The sequence below is a fragment of the Lontra canadensis genome, unplaced genomic scaffold (genome assembly GCF_010015895.1).
Source record: "Lontra canadensis isolate GAN:19392208 unplaced genomic scaffold, GSC_riverotter_1.0 scaffold10, whole genome shotgun sequence".
NCBI lineage: Eukaryota > Metazoa > Chordata > Mammalia > Carnivora > Mustelidae > Lontra > Lontra canadensis.
In genome coordinates, this window is record NW_022631004.1 from 4,621,013 (window position 1) to 4,638,058 (window position 17,046).

General features: G+C 39.4%; 1 long non-coding RNA gene across 1 annotated transcript; it reads right to left on the bottom strand.

The window, feature by feature from the left end:
* Positions 1–221: 221 nt before the first annotated feature.
* Positions 222–15,483, bottom strand: LOC116866548. Its single transcript, XR_004382420.1, has 3 exons — positions 15,372–15,483; positions 9,032–9,145; positions 222–1,013 (listed from the first exon to the last, which is right to left on the bottom strand). It is a non-coding gene; the product is annotated as an uncharacterized LOC116866548 (long non-coding RNA).
* Positions 15,484–17,046: the final 1,563 nt, after the last annotated feature.

Consider the following 17,046-nt stretch of genomic DNA (forward strand, 5'->3'; position numbering starts at 1 on the left):
TACTGGAAGCAAAACCTGTTTAAGGTAGTCGAATAATGCTGTATAATGACTCAGTTCATATTTTAAAAAGATAACTGTGGCTATCTTTTGGTGGGAACAGGGAAGTCAGGCCACTATTGCAGTGATAGGGGGAAAAGTGGAGAATGGATTACAGCTGGAGAGAAACTGTTGAAAGATGAAAAATATTCAAGAAAGTAGAAAAGGCAAGAGAAAAGGTAAGAGAAAAGAGGGAGGGAGGAACCCGGCATGGCAGGGCCTTTTAGATTTTGCAACTGGATGGAAGATGGTACCACTCAATAAGATGGAAGAAAACAAGGGGAGGGAATGTTCTGGGGTAGGGATTGGGTTGGATCAAGAGTTTCGTTTGGGGGATATTGACTTTGAGGTGCCTGTTAGGAAAGTCTTATATTCTTAAGGATCGTCACGCTCTAAGATGCTTTTGTGATTATTTCCATCAGCGTCTTCAAACATCAGTGCATCTGGGGAAATGGCAGAGGCAGTTTGTTAAGTAGATTGAATATATTATGTATATGAGCTTAGAGGGGAAGTCTTGGTTGGGAAGTATTTAAAACCATGGGTATTGATGGGTATAGATGAACAGCCCTAGGGAAAGAATATTCAAGGGAAGAAATTAGGCCTCCTGATTGAACCATCAAAACTTCAACATTTAAAGATGGGGTTGAGGAAGACAAGTCAGCAAAGAAGCCTGAGGAGTGGCTGAAGAAGTAGGAGGGGTACCAGGAGAGTTAAGGGGTTGGAGGGGTGGTCATACAGGCAGGCAGAAGAGTGTATTCAAAAGGTGGAGGTGGTCCCTCATTTTGGGAGGAAGAATTTCAATAGCATGGCAGGAGTAGAAGCCATAAAAAACTTGGGAGTACCCAAAGGTCATGGTGGTTTTAAATGCCTGCTTAATCCAACAGTGTATAAAGTTGAGTTTACAAACTAAAATCCCACTGACAGTGCAAGTCCAAACGTCAAGCAAAATGTCAAATGTCCTGCAGGATCCTTCATTCCTAGAAAGAAAGAGAAATAAAAAAAACTTATGCAGAACTTGTCACATAAAAGGGCTGGCAATGCATATAGTATATTTCAGTAAACAAATCAAAGAACAGGGTTTTTTTTTTTTTCGTTTGTTCAAGTGGGTGGATTTATTTATCGTTAAATATTCTTGCATAAAATATATGTACACTATGAAGGCAACCATATTTGAACCATGCATGTGGGAGGTAACATGCAAAAATGAAGTTTTGTTAGAGTTATGATATTTACATGACTTAAGAAAATGATGTTTATATTGCTACTATATTATCTTTTTCTAAAGAACAATTGATTTCCCATGATATGAAAAGGAAGGAACTGAGGTTTTTATGATTTCTGCTCGACAGGTATCCATTTTTGGGATGATGGGAACTTCCGAGACCAGGCAGGTAAGAAATGACCCAGACCCTATAGTGAGGCAGTGTGGGAGGAACTCCAACCAGTCTTCCCCATCGGTATGCATATTTCTGTTTCCAGTGCTCCTTTAGTATCACAAAATGACCAACCCCTGAAACTCTGAAATCTAGTTTTCATCTGATTCCCTAACTTCTGCTTTGGGACAAGATTAGAGTTGGCTATCAAAGCAGCATTGTTTATCTGCATGATTTCCCACTTTGATGTGTACACCTAAACATGAATCCGTGGGTTTGTTTCTCCGGATGGTTGGAGGGGCTGGACCACCATGGTTTTCCTGGCTGCTGTCCAGGCCCCAGCTGGACTGATTAGAGGCAGAAATTGAGGATGGGAGCAGGGTGGGGAAGGGGGAAAGCGGTTGCCTTAATGTTATCAGCTAATACTTTTGTACTATTTTTTGGCACCTTCCCACCGTGAACCAGCAGAATCTTGATGTAGTTCCCGAGTTCAAAGGCGGGGTGGGCAAGAGAAGCAAGGAGCAAAAGCAATGTGGCTTGATCTTCACCAGCCTCTCAGGCTGGTGATTGCTGAGGTCAATCTTAACATCAGTTTTTACTCTCTAAGCCTTTATTGAGTGCTTTGGGTGGTCTGCGTGTTTGCTGCCCGCCTGATTCTTAAAGCACCTCCCCATGATGATCAATTAGGAGAGACAAAATGATACCGGGATGTGTGTCCTTTTGAAATGCAAATAACTCTGAGAAAAGAAATAAAAATTGCCACTGCTTTTGTAAAAATCAGAGGACTCAACCCCTGCTCCTCTGAGCTGCATTTAATACCTTTTGCACACTCCAGCCACTCAAATAGAGGGAACTGGCAAGAAGAAAGGCGTAGAGCTTGCAGATTAAAATGTATCCCAAGAACTCTTTCCATGCTCCAAGGTAGAAATTCTTCATAGAATTATACATGAACAAATCTCCCTCTCTTAAATTAAAAAAAAAAAACCTGTTTAGAATACTGTTTTTTAACTACAAATTATTATTTCTTCTTCTTCATTTTAAATGCTTTATTTTAGTACCAGCTACTTCTCCTCTTGGTTAATGTGACATCCATTTATCTTGGGAGGAACATAACCTAAGATCAGGCAGTAGTGACCCTATCTGAAAGATTGATCATTTACTTGCATTGAGAAAAGACGTATTTTTTAAATGGCATGCTCAAAACGTGTGTAAACATCTTTAAGGAGCTGCTCAATGATGACGTTGCACATTCTCTTTAGGAATAATGTGATTGTGAAGCTCATTCTTCTTCCATGACTTTTTTTTTTTTTTTTTAAGAGTAGGAAAAAGAGTGGGGAGAGAGGGGCAGAGGAAGAGGGAGAGAGAATCTTAGGCAGACTCCACGCCCAGTGGGTCTGACACCGGGCTCGATCTCATGACCCTGAGATCATGATCATGATCTGAGCCCAAATCAAGAGTCGGACACTTAACTGATTAAACCAGCCAGAAGCCTTCTTCCCTGCATTTCTTACTGTTCTCTTTGCACAAAAGATTCTCAGAAGGATGGGGGCACCTGGGTGACTCAGCTGGTTAAGCATTTGCCTTCAGCTCAGGTCATGATCTTGTGGTCCTGGTATGGAACCCCGCTTCGGGCTCCCTGCTCAGCGGGGAGTCTACTTCTCTCTTCTTCCTCTCCCTCTGTGTTCTCTCTTTCTCTCTCTATCTCGCAAGTAAATAAATAAAATCTTTTTTAAATTAAGAATAAAAGATTCTCTGAAGGAATGAAAGAAAAAAACCACCATTTTAAAAAAAGATGACAAATGCTTCATTAAAGGGTAGAATAAAGGCAAAATGGCACGGAATCCAGAGGCCTCGGTTAAGACTTTCTGGGCCTCAATTTCCTCTTCCGCATAATGGGGGACAGCAGCTGTTATCATGAGGAAGTACAATTGGGGTTAGATGTTCATGTGTTTATTTTACGAGGGGAATATAACCCAGTGGGCCCCTAAAAATAATTCAGACCTATAGGTCTGTACATGTATTTTTTGATTCAGTGACAAATTCACATTCAGTATTCTAGTTTATAAGACACAAGAGAAAGTTCAAAGCCTTTGTGGAAAAAGCAATCTTGCTGAAGTCTTCTCAAAGGACACATTCATTTAGTCACTCAGCAAATTGTTACTGAAGCCTACTACATCCTGAGCATTTGTGCTAGGTGCTAGCGAGTGATCAAACGAGTTTCTGATCTCACGGAACTTGGATCTAGTGGAGAGGAGATTGTGATTGACCAAATAACCACAAATAAATATTACAATCTATAAGAAAAGCTACGAAGAAGAAAATTCTGACTTTTTTTTTAACTCTTGGAAAATAGAACATTGAAAAAAAAACTTGAGAAGTATAATTTTGCCATTTTTCAATCTCAGTGTCTTTCATAATCAATAGTTATGATGTTAGTACTTGGATTCACTTGTTCATGTGTGGCACTCTCTGTGAAGATAAACTGTGTCAAATACATTTCAAATTTGCAAGATTGGATTAAAACATGGAATCACTAACATAGCAAACTGATGAATCCTTGAAGCTACAACCTCATATCATGGCCATGCCTACATTTTGAAAGGGCAAGAAACTCTGGACAGGAAGCTAGGGTGGACCTGAGGAGGCACCTAAGGAAGGCAAGGGCAAGATTCCCAAAGCGGTTGTCGAGTCCCCTCAATGAGGAAACCCTGAGCCAGAGTGACAAAAGGATTGAGGCAGGGCTAGAAGGACTAGTCGTGGCACCCCGAAAGCAAGTCTCCAGGGGAGGGGGTTATTTGTTAGTTCTTACTTGTATTCAAAGACTTTATCCAGAAGACCTCTAAGAAGTATTTTTCAAACAGTAACTTATGACTTACTTTCAAACAGTAAGTTATGACCCCTTCTTGGGTCACAAAATAAATTTAGTGGGTACCCACGGGCATTTTTAAATGAGATAATAGAAAATGTCCATGTGCATTGTCCACAGCAGGGATGAGGTTGTCTGTGTTTAGGAGTGTATGTGTGCACCAAAGGGCTTCTGGAGCCCAGAGCCTGTTCAGTAGTGGGAATTTCCTGAGGAATACCCTGTCCCTGACTTTTCTTAGGATATGGTCCTGTAAAGTTACAACCTTCTCCCAAGCAAGTTGGGCAGGGACGTCGGTTGCAGAGCAGAGCTCCTACCCAAGCTAAAGCCCAGGGATCCATCTGCACTAAAGATGGTGTCTGAATAGGGGGCTGGCCTGCGAAGGTTCAATCTAGAAGAGTTGTTCCTTGAATGAATGAAACAGAGACCAAGTACAAGGCAAGGGTATTACCTTCCTTTGTTGGGAAGGAAATACATAGGTTGGAATCGGTGCTATTTGGCCATTTTTTAACCTGCAAAATGGCAATCTCCTTTATTAAAATTAAGAGGTGGGTTGGCCCAGCTGTAGAGAGATCCCCTGATGACACAGCCTCATTTAGGAGTTGACTTGTGAGTGAGAAAGGTGCTGATAACAGAGAAAATTGGGAGTGGGATTAAACCAAGGGCTTACATCCCTATTTTCCTTGCTGGGCTCTTTGCCCTTGAGTGACTGCTCTGGGTTCCTATCAGCTGTCTGTAACTGAGGCCATTGTCTTAAACAACGTACACTTAGAGGAAGCTTTCTTCTGTCCTTTGTGCTTTTACTAAGACTGCTTTCCAAATACTGTCAATGTTTTGAGTTTTATTTCTCCCACTTAATAAGATACTTCTTTCATAGTGGTTAAAAAATTAATTTATATGAAAACTTTTTGAGGGGAAGGATCAAGAGGTTGCTCATTTTATTTGCAGATATAATTTCTAACTTCAGATCTTCCCACATCGATTTTGGATGGCAGAGAGAATTCTCAAGGCAAGAGGAATGAATAGCTGGTCTTCCTTCGAGTCCTTAGAACATTCTAGAGAGGACTCCTTGATGATAAACAGGGAGGAAAGGTTGACGGGGTGGGGGTGGGGGATGTACACGTTTGGCAAACTGTGGGGTCCCTTTTTGCTGAGTTAAGTTGGTAGAGAGGGAGTCAGAGAACAGGCTCTGAGCTGGGGACCCAGACAGATAAACTGCCATGGAAGAAAGACCAGTAAAGCAGTAATGGAAGAGGCCTGCTTTCACCCTGGTGAGGGGCGGGTGGTTCTCTGTGGAGGCGGAGGAAGATGCAATCCAGGGACCCCAGGATGAGGCATAAGCTGTCAAGAGAAATGGCAGATCTCCAGGACAAACCACTGATTTCTTTCAAATGACCCACCCTGTCATTGCAACTTCAGCCGAGGTGTCCGATCTAGGGAATTTGAGTTCTTCCGAAAGCTTTTCTCAGTCAAAGCCAAAGGGCTCTTTATTTCACATGTAGAGACAAAGAAATGTTTCTTTCAAACTCTCACCTAAAACTTCCATGTCGTGGAAAAAGTATGTGCTTAGAAAGGGGACAGACGTGAGTAGCATTTTTTTAAATGCTCACCACAGACTTGCTGTGAGCCCTTGGGTAAGATAGTTAACAAGTTAGGAATCTCAAAGAACTACAGTCTCTTACCCTGAAAATAGGGAAAATAATACCTCTTTTGTAGGGTTGTTGTGAGGATTACATAAAACAAAGTTTATAAAGTGCAAGGCCATGTCCGGGTACTCAGTAAATGAAGTTAGTATGTATGTTATGCTCTTTCTGGTCCAACCAGCAGTGAAAGGACAACCAAAACAGAATTTGCAACCCTTTTCGAACACCGTTGTTGATCACAATATAAACATTTAGGGGCAGATTTACAGAATTTATAATTCAAGATGGGGGTCTTTTTCAAAGCTTTTATGAAAGTGTTACATGAAGCAGCTGAGGCAGGTAAGTTCAAATTCTATGGCAAGAACAAAGGAAATGCATCCAGTTTTAATTCTCGTGTGAGGATCAAACGTAAGATTATTCAAGCACTTTGGTTTTCTTCCTTTCCAATTTTGTTGTTTAACCTCTGTTTTATGTAATGTTGGCTTCCCTATTGTGGTTAACGTGAGTAAGATTTGGAACAAAGGCTTAAAAATTATAGACAGTTTAGACTTAGAGCTAAAACATAGCTCAGGGGTTATATCCAGGCTAGCATATTCTAGATGAGGCCCAAGCAAATATAACATGTCACTATTTTGTCATATTCCTCTATCACTTACTTAATATTTTTCTTTAGGTCAACTGTCTTAACAACAAAACAAAACATAATACTTAATTTGCTTCCAAGCAGTGATATTCATGAACATCTCCGGTTTGAAATTCTAGTAAAATAAGTTCATGACTTAAAGCATTTAGTTAACTTTTTCATCTAAAATCATCTCATGCACTATGAGTGGCATGGGGGGGGGGGTGTCACACACTTAAGTAACCACTGATCGCATATGCCCCTCTATTTTATAGATGAGGACACTGAGACCCAATGAATTGAAGTGATTTCCCAGTCTGTGACTGTAATTCCAATAAAAGGCTTGATATAAGAATTTGGTAATTAAAAACCATCTAGGGGGGCACCTAGGTGGCTCAACCAGTTAAGCATTTCTTGATTTCTGCTCAGGACATGATCTCAGGGTCGTGAGATGGAGCCCTGCATCAGGCTCTGAGCTCATGCTCTCTCTCGCTCTCTCTCTCTCTCTCTCAAATAAATAAATAAAACCTTGAAAAAAAATCTAGGAATTTCAATAGCACCAATTCTTCCTTTTCATGTTTCCCATATACTCCCCAGAATCCAAGTGAGTAGGCAAAAAAAAAGGATTGGCATTAGTGAATGAGAGAACACTACATATTATATATAGCCCCTTCAAAAAAATGTGGAGATGAGTCAAAGGACAAAGAACTAGATTTTATAATTTGTTTCTCTCTTAGAACAATTTTAATAATCATCTTAACACAGCCCAAAGCTGAATCATTTACCTGAGCTCATACCCCTTTATGGAGTTTATTTTTACTGACCAGATTAAGGTCAGCAATATTGGCCCTCTCCTGACCCTGAATGCCTTATTCGTTGAAACTCGAGTGTTAGTTCCTGTTTGCACCATTGTACCTTGTTAGAGAAGGTATTTCTATTCTCCAGAGAGTGAACAATAAGCTACTGTATGTTTGGTCTCCAGAGTTCATTTCTTCATGTTTTCATTAGTTTTATTCATAAGATTCTATTAGAGTCGATTGTTAAATTGCTGGAAACATCCCCAACAAAGGACAAAAAGGTTCTTCTATAAAACAAGAACAGCCCATCCCCTGCCCAGACTTGAAGGACCATAAATTGGTATAGTAAATTGCAGAATATAAGCAAGTAACTTTTCTTCCTACTCTCCTAAGGGGCCTGGGATTTGTGAGTCCACGTCTGAAAGTAGGTCAGCAGCATAGTAAAAAAAAAATCTTACTAAATACAAGTTGGAGTTTACTGCTTTGAAAAACTGTGGTCCAATCAAGTTAAATCAGAGTTCATTATGTTCATTTTAATGTATTCATTTATCATACATAACCTGGAATGGTTGAAATAATTGTTATAATTAATAATATCTCTTTTGAGATACTCCTTTTAAAAAAAAATTCTCCTTTTATTTCCAGAATTAATGGTTAAAAAAAATTCCTCGGTTTATCCTAGAGGTTTCATTTGACTCAATTCCATTGTGAAGTCACAGTTCCCTGGTGTCTTAAAGATCCTAGACTCTCTTTCTCTCTCTGTTGAACTCATGGAAGCATTTAATACAAATCTGTTTTGATTCATTACTACAAAAGCACATTATCCCAAAAGGTGCACAATCTGAGAATATGCATGGTCATGTAATTTCTGGCCAAGAACATAAAAGCAAATACATCACTTAATATTTATTAAGAATTAAGTACCCAAAGGGGGTTAGTTACTAACAAAGACAGAAGCACATGTAATTCTGTGTCAAATGAGAAATTTGAGCATATTCATTGGAGCAAGCATTAATCTTTTATGAATTGTACAATTTTAAATAAGGCAACATAGGGGAAATTACAATAGAGTGAAGAAAAGAGGCAATTTGGGGGAATTATAATGTATTGAAAACACATGCCAAATACTTCCCTCCGTACTGATGAATGGGATCAAGCCATATTCTATGCGAACTTCACATTGTTTTTTCCATCCTACATTCTAGCAAAGTCTGAAAACAGCAGGGTAAGGAGGCAGGGATAGAAATGTTGCAAAAATATTTGTTTTACAGTACAATGGGTGCTTATCTTATTTTAAATTAAATGTTCCCTAACAGACAGCCGCTTAATGGTGCTCATGTGCCCGCCCCCCCCCATTGTGTAACTTGCCCACAGCATTCCCTCAAAAACTACTAGAGCGAGACTTTTGCTGTTCTTTAATTAAAAAACAAAAAACCAAACCAAACCAAAACAAAACCAAAAACAATAGCCAACCATCTCTCTAACACACAGGTAGAATGTTCCCAGAACAGGTAAAAGCTCCTCTATTACACATTAGTGCCCTTTTCACTCCATGAACTCCAAGACAATTTCCCAACTATTTATTTACTTTTAGCGCTTTTCTCTGCAAACTCAGAAACCAGCTGCCATTCCCTTTATACCCTCAAAATTAGGTGGGAATATGTCAAACAATGAATGATACAGGAAAGAGCTCCTACCTGTCCCATTGTACCTATGGAAGAGCTCCTTTAGGAACAGAGGGATCCTCCAGGGGTCACTGCCCCTTGCTTGGGCTGCCGTCCAGCCAGTGACATCTGCAAAGTGCCATCTTACTGTGGACGAGAACACACCTGCCAGGCCGTGCCAACCTTTGTCACTTGCACTTAAAAATAAGACAGAGGATGAAACTTCTGACTTAGAACCAAGAGACTTGTTCTGACAGCACCATTGTGAATGGTACCATTTTAAATAAGCAATATGGGAACATTGCAATAAAATGAAGAAAAAAGGCAATTTGGGGGAATTAGAATGTATTGAAAACATATGACAAATACTTCTCTCAATGCTGATGTATAGAGACAAACATCTCTGGGTATCCCCTAGAGCTGGACATGGTTTTTTGTTTGTTTGTTTGTTTGTTTGTTTTGTCCACGCCTTGAACTCTCTATCTGGATACTTGGGCTCCAAGTTTATCTTGCCTTTTTGCCCACTCAGAACCTTTAGTTTCTATAGCTAGCTTCCCTGCTTGGGGCCACACTTCATCATTGCCTCCAGGTCGGTAACTTGCCTCCCATCTTACTGGCTAACCTCACTCCCTTCCCTCCGGTATGTGGTTTTTGCCGATCAACCAGAACAGTGTTGACCTGGGACATCCTCTGTCCTGGTTCTCTCTAGCCTATCCACCTCCCCGCCCCCGGTTTCCTGCCTATGTGGTTCCCAAATTCCTGAATTAAGGAATCCAAAGATACATTAAAATTCTGGCCTCACCTAAAGAAGAATAATGTAATTTTGTTTCAAATGTGGCAAATGTAAAGTACTCAGGTAGTCAGTATCCTTGAAAGTGATCATTTACCTAAGCAATTAATCTCTTAGGTTGTGGGGTTTTTCTCAGCACTTTATGCTGAAGGGACATGATTCAGATCTTCAGTCTGAGGGGAGAAAGGAGACAGAGGGTAGCAAGGGCCAGAAAAATGTGAAAAGGATTGGAAAAGGGGACCAAGAGAAAGGTGAAAGAATGTGGGGTATTTACTTGTGAGAAGAAATTAATTTGCAAGTTCATAACTCTCTTTAAGAATGTGATGTTACTCCAGGAGCATTGGATTTTATTGTCCTCTCATAGCTTCTGTTCAAAAAATACTCCGGAAGGGACAAAAGACAAAAAGCCGAAGGAATGTGAAGAGAGTGTGTTCAGTCTAGTGCTTTCTGAGGGTGGAACAGGCACTGACTTTAAAAGGCATATCACGGAGATAAGGAAGAGTCTTTTGAGAGTTGCCAGACCAGTATTTCCTAACACCCTTATTTCCTCTCCTGTCGTCAGCGTGGCCCAGTTCACATTGTCTGAGGGTAAGTCATGAACTGTTCCTACTCTGAGACCCACTAATTCCCCTTTGAAGAACCTACTCCAAGGACAAAGAACAAAAGTAACTTCCACAAACTTGTTCATAGCGGTGTTATTCAAATTGTAGTGATGTCTTTTAGGGGTCAGCCCAGCCCATGAGCTAGCCCCTCTTCTGTAGGAACCCCTGCCCCTCTCCGTTCCCCAGAGATGGGGCCCTGGCATCCATGTTTGTAATGGGCAATCTCCCTATGGTCTCCAACTCAACCAGGGTTGGATCTAATGCAAACCAGGATGTGGAACTGGGACGGAAAATTGCAGGTTAATCTCTGTATGTGGTTAGAGTGACACAATAAACTATGAGGTAACTCTAATCAGGGTAAAGGAAAGAAGAATGAAGCAGATTCACCAAGAAAAACAGAGATAAACAAAGAATGGACTGTCAACTTTCTGGCTCCTTCCAGACGCCCAAACAGCATTTCTACCCTTTGACTCTGTGACACACCCCTCTGTCTTTGTAATAAATTACCCTTTTAACTTAAAGTAATTTGAATCACTTTTTTGTTAATTATAACCAAAGTCTTAACTGACACATAATAATAAAAAAAATCAGAAGCAAAGTATCCAAAATAAGAAAGTAAATCAATTAGTGTAAGTTAGCATGATTCAATATTTTTTCAAGTGATTATCTACATGGAAAGATGCAGGCGAGAAAGCAGAATGAATACTCGAGAAAGCAGAATGAATACATTGCTTGCAACTTTTAAACTGTAGACTTAGTCAACAAGGACTGGAAAAGTATACAAAGTAATGTAAACAGTTACTAAGGGCACGAGGGTTGCGGAAACATTGTTTATACAATATCTTTGAAATTTAGACCTCTGACATTCTGAAGCAGGGATTTAATATCCCACTTCAGATCTTTCTCAGAAGGTTCATTATTCTGATATTGATAGCCCCCCATCAGTCTTCACCCCAAACTGGAAAGTTGTTCTCGAGTCTGTCTTTTCTCCAGAGGACCTTTTACTGGGAAATAGTATTTGGGAGTTACAGTTCTGGGTGTGATTTTAAAATCATCCTTACTTTTATATGGAGAATGGAATAAAAGCAAGCTAAGTGGAATTTGAGAAATGGACTAGAAGATGGTGTGGTCGTCCATCTGGACTACCAGTAAGAGGAGTCAGGTCTCCTTGAAGGATAAACTGATTACAGGTCTGGCGCAAGAAATGTGTAAGACTCGCCTGGAACATCTTACCATACCAGAGAACAGTGAAGCAATCCAAGACTACTAGCGGCCTGTTGGAAGGACTGAGGAATCAGCCTGAGGAGACTTCCACTGACCCAGTATGAGATAATTATATATTGATAAAAATAACAATCGCAAGAGATTGACCCAGATTAAGGCATTTAGATCCTCGAATTCATATCATTATACACACATATGTAAAAGCTTTGAAGGATACTAAGTCATCATCTACATTGAAAATCCCAAAGAATAATTTTTAAAAAGATTTTATTTATTTATTTGGTAGACAGAGATTACAAGTAGTCAGAGAGGCAGGCAGAGAGAGAGGAGGAAGCAGGCTCCCCGCTGAGCAGAGAGCCCGATGCGGGGCTCGATCCCAGGAACCTGAGACCATGAACCGAGCCGAAGGCAGAGGCTTTAACCCACTGAGCCACCCAGGCGCCCCTCAAAGAATAATTTTTATAAAAATCCTAGAACTAATTCGTGATGATAGCAGGATGTTGGGACACAAGTTTATATACGATAGCCAATTGCTTTCTTATATGTCAGCAGTGAATCTGAAACCAAAACACAATGCCATCTACATTAGCACCAAAAGAAATACTGAAGTATAAATCTAACAAACTATGTTCTAGATACATACAACTATAAAACTCTGCTGAAAGAAATCAAAGATCTAAATAAATGGAGAGATGTTTCCTGTACATGGACAGGTAGCCTCAAAATTGTCAACATGTCAGTTCTTCCCAACCTACCTATAGAGTCAACACAATCCCAATCAAAACCTCAGCCACGGGTGCCTGGGTGACTCAGTGGTTAAGCCTCTGCCTTCGGCTCAGGTCATGATCTCAGGGTCCTGGGATCGAGTCCAGCATCGGGCTCTCTACTTGGCAGGGAGCCTGCTTCCTCCTCTCTCTCTGCCTACTTGTGATCTCGCTCTGTCAAATAAATAAATAAAATCTTTAAAAAAACAAACAAAAAACCAAAAATCTCAGCCAGTTATTTTAGGAATATCAATATCAATTGCAAAGTTTATATCATTTTGGCACTGAGAAACTCACTCATTATTTTGAAAATCACTAAATAAAGGGGAAGAATAAAGCAAGAATAAAAGTAGATTGGATATGTCTCTTCACAGATTAAAACCTCCCAACTGTTTTAAATTGCATTTTAAATAAAAGCCGACCTATAAGGCCATGCTTGATGTGGCATCTTCTAAACACGCTCATCTTATTTCATGCCATTTAGCCCCTTGCTCATGACGTCCCAGCCACCTTCACCTTTAAATAAACTTGCTTTTTTCTGCCCCAGGTAGATTCCTCTTCATGCTTTAGATCTCACCTTACCCTTCCAGGTGGCCTTTCCTGACCATCTTAGGAGTAAAATGCTATTTATTTCCTCCCCAAAGCCTAATCAATTTTGTATTTTTTTTGTTTTTTTTGCTCACTTGTTTTTCCCAGTACACTGTAAATTTTAAGAAGAGAAGAATGCCTTGTTTCCACCCAGGAGCTACTATATAGAGGCACTCTGTAACTATTCGTAGGAACAGTGAATGAAGTTATCCATCACTTTGAGACTGGATAGTTGAAATCAACAGATGAGTCTCTCAAATAAACCAGCGAGGGTGATTGTTGGATCTCTAGAAGGGCAGAATCCCCAAGGTCCATGTGTACCAAAGAGCCAGAAGAGCACTGGGAACAAAAAGAAATGTGATTTCAAGGACACCTCGGTGGCTCAGTCAGTTAGGTCTCTACCTTCAGCTCAGTTCATGATCTCAGGGTCCTGGGACTGAGTCCTGCATTGGGCTTCCTGCTCAGAGGGGAGTCTGCTTATCCCTCTGCCTGTGACTCCCTCTGCTTGTGCTCTTCCTCTTCTCTCGCTGTCTGACAAATAAAATCTTAAAAAAAAAAAAAAAGAAAAGAAAAGAAATGTGATTTTAAGGAGAAGGTCATTGTGGAGACTGAGAAAGAGATGTGATTACCTTAGACTTTGGGAATACTTTCACGGAGGGTTAAAGTCTTAAAAACTGTAAATACTACTTTATTTTTTTTTTTAAATTTATTTATTTGACAAAGAGAGACAGTGAGAGAGGGAACACAAGCAGGGGGAGTATGAGAGGGAGAAGCAGGCTTCCCACTGAGCAGAGAGCCCAATTCGGGGCTCAATTCCAGGACTCTAGGATCATGACCCGAGCAGAAGGCAGACGCTTAAAGGCTGAGCCACCCAGGTGCCCAATACCACTTTAAAAATAAAAATTGTAGAGTTCCTAGGCCTTTGCCTATGGATTCTCAATTAACTACTCCCATGATACAGCTAATAAATAAGGGACCCTTTTCATTATGTACTTGGCTATGGCATGGGGCAAATGATTCTAACAACTCTTACTATTATATCTGAATCTTTGATGTGTCTTGACGTGAGCTTATGTGTATGTATAGAAAACCCATCACGGTTCTATTTTATGCTTTGGCGGCTTTTACAATACAAATGTATCTTTTATGATTAGGAGTACTGTCATGCTCAATGCTCCTTTTAATTTATTTCTCTTTTTAACTGAGAGATTTTCTGAGGCTAGCTGTTAGCAAAACCTGTCATCATAGTTTCTGAAAATTAAGACTAGGGTAATTGAAATTATTCACAAAAATTCTAGGAACCTGGTAGGTTCTGGAGAGCATATGGCTTCTTTCTACCTGGGTCTTAATTACTCAAACAACATATATACTACAGAAAATTGGGGAAATATAAAAAAAAGGTGAAAGAAATCAGACATAATCAATCCCCATGACCCTCATGTTACAAATCTGATATATTTTCTCATGTGCTTATTGTTCCCTAGTTGCAATCTCAGTATGCATGTAAGGTTTCATCCTAAATCCTAAATAAAGGAGACAGCTGTAGAATGAGTAGTCAGGAAAGGTTTCATGAAAATGTCATTTGAGATAGAACCTGATCAACAAGAAAGAATCAGCCTTGTGACTGTCTGAGCCAGATCCTTCTCACACATGAGGTAACGAGGACAAGGAAACAGGACTGGAATGAACTTTGAGGAACAGAAAAGTGGTCAATGTTCATAGAGTAAATGAGCAAGAGGAACATGGATGAAGATGAGTTGGGGGAAGAAAAGGAGGGTGTGGGGGTGTGTGTGTGTGCGCGTGCACGTGCGCGCACACACACATGTATAAGAAAGGGAAAGAGATCCTGTGGGACCTCAGAAAACATGATAAAGAGATTACTTCCTGGTCGAAGAGGCATGTGAAGCTATTGTAAGATTTTACACAGAGCAGCGACATGTCTGACCTACATTCTTAAGAGTACTCCAGTCACCAAAGATACAATACCGAAATTATTTCTGCATAAGTGCGGACACAAATGCTTAAGGACCAAATCCTGACTCAAATCAGCTTAACTATTCCAAAATATTTGTCAGGAATGCTCACGCATGGTGGGAACTACTGGGAGTTTAGGTAGGGCTATACCTGGGGGTCCAGAGGTTGTCCTTACATCGTACTTTTCTCTCTCATTAATTCTGCTTCCCACCCTCTCCTCTGCAACTCTTGAACCCAACCAACAGGGGGTACAGATGCCAGTAGCCCGAGGTTCTTCAAATGGAAGACAGCTTCTGTCTATCTTCAATTTGGAACAATCTGGGAGAAGACTCAAATTGGGCAGGCAAGAAAAATGTATCTTTTCTTTGATCAGTTACCATATATAGGGGAATGCTACATTGTCACTGGTCCAACCTGCATCAGATACTTACCCCTTGGCAGAGATGAGGTTGGGCTCCTATGACATACCTTCCCACCAGGATCACACAAGATTTGGAAGGATTCTCCAAAGGAAAGGAATATTGCTACCAGGAGATTCATAACCATGCTGGGCACAGTAGGGAGGAAAAAAAAAAAAAGAAGAAGAAGAAAGAAACAACCAATAAGTGTACTGCATGGTCATTTGATTTACATAATCTTTTTTTTTTTTGCAGAGTAATATTCCACTATATGTATATTTTATTCATTTAATATTTTTGCTCAAACTACCATTGCCAAGTTCTCTACTTTACTGAAACAACTCCTGATGTTTTCACAATTAGGTTGTTTCCAAACTTTTATAATCATGATTAATATTCTATGGCTGTCCTAGTGCATATGGCTTTTTCTATATCTTTTGTATAGGGTCCAGATAAAAGGGCATGAGATCTTATTTTAAATAAATCAAATTTATTACCTCCTAAAAGGTTTTGTCCATGTGAAATGTCAGTATGCATTCATAAAACATATATACACTTTTCTGTTATCTTTACATTAATGAGTACCATCCCTTTTTCATTTTACCAGTTTAATAGGTGAAAAAGGACATATGTTTGTTTTGTTCGTTGCTTTGTAAAATCACAACTGCTGGGGAAATGTTGTATTTAAGGTTAGGTGTTGTAGCTCTTTTGTTAATGTTCTGCACATGCCCTTTGTTGATTTATCTATTAGAATCTGGTAATTTTTGTATCTCTTTATCCTAACTCTTTAAAGTTATTACTCATTTGTGATTGTGTTTTCAAGTTTGCAGTTTGCCTTTTTATTTTAACTTTCAAAATTATATTTGCTTTTATGTTGTCAAATTTTTATTTCATCTATTGTTTTCAGGCTTAGAAATTCATATTTTCCCAGAGGCTTGAAAAATATTTAGTTCTATTTTATTTAAGCTCATCTAAATCTTGATTTTTCTTTTTCATTCCTTTACATATTCCAAATTTTAATTTTTTATTTATAATGTGAGACGAAGATATGAGCTGATTTTTCTCTCAGTTGCTAGTTATTCAAACCATTACAATTTATGAACTGATATTTCCTTCCCAGTTGATTTGTGATGCAACATTTTAATATGTATTTTATGCATGCAAGAACCCATTTACAGGGTATTTTTTCCATTGAGAGATTTGTCAATTCAATCCTTACACCAGCACCAGGAAGTTTTAATTCTTATTGCTTTATGTTTTGGTGTCTAGTAGGACTAGACTAGCTCTCCACTTCATTTCTCTTTAGAATATCCATGTTATTTTCATTCGGTCGTTCTTCCAGATGAAGGTTAAGATAACCTCCAAAGTAAATAAAAACCAAAAAAGATCCTATTGAGCTGTTCACGGGAACTGCATAAAATTTAAGAGAGAACACTGGAAAATATCTAAATGCTAGGATCAGGGTTTTCTTTCATCAGATAGATCAGGATTCTGATATCTTGTTCTCCTCTGTCCAGTTTGCTCTTTCTTTTTGGGAGCAAAATTCATTTGCATGAGGAATAAATTTCCAATTTTTGTGGAGTTTTTATTTAAAATTTGTACTGTAGAAAATAATTCTAAATTATTTTAGATCTCAAAATTGAGATCTAATCTCGGAATTGAAAGTAGGACTTAAATGCCATCAGTGGATTTTGGACTAAAATTCCTA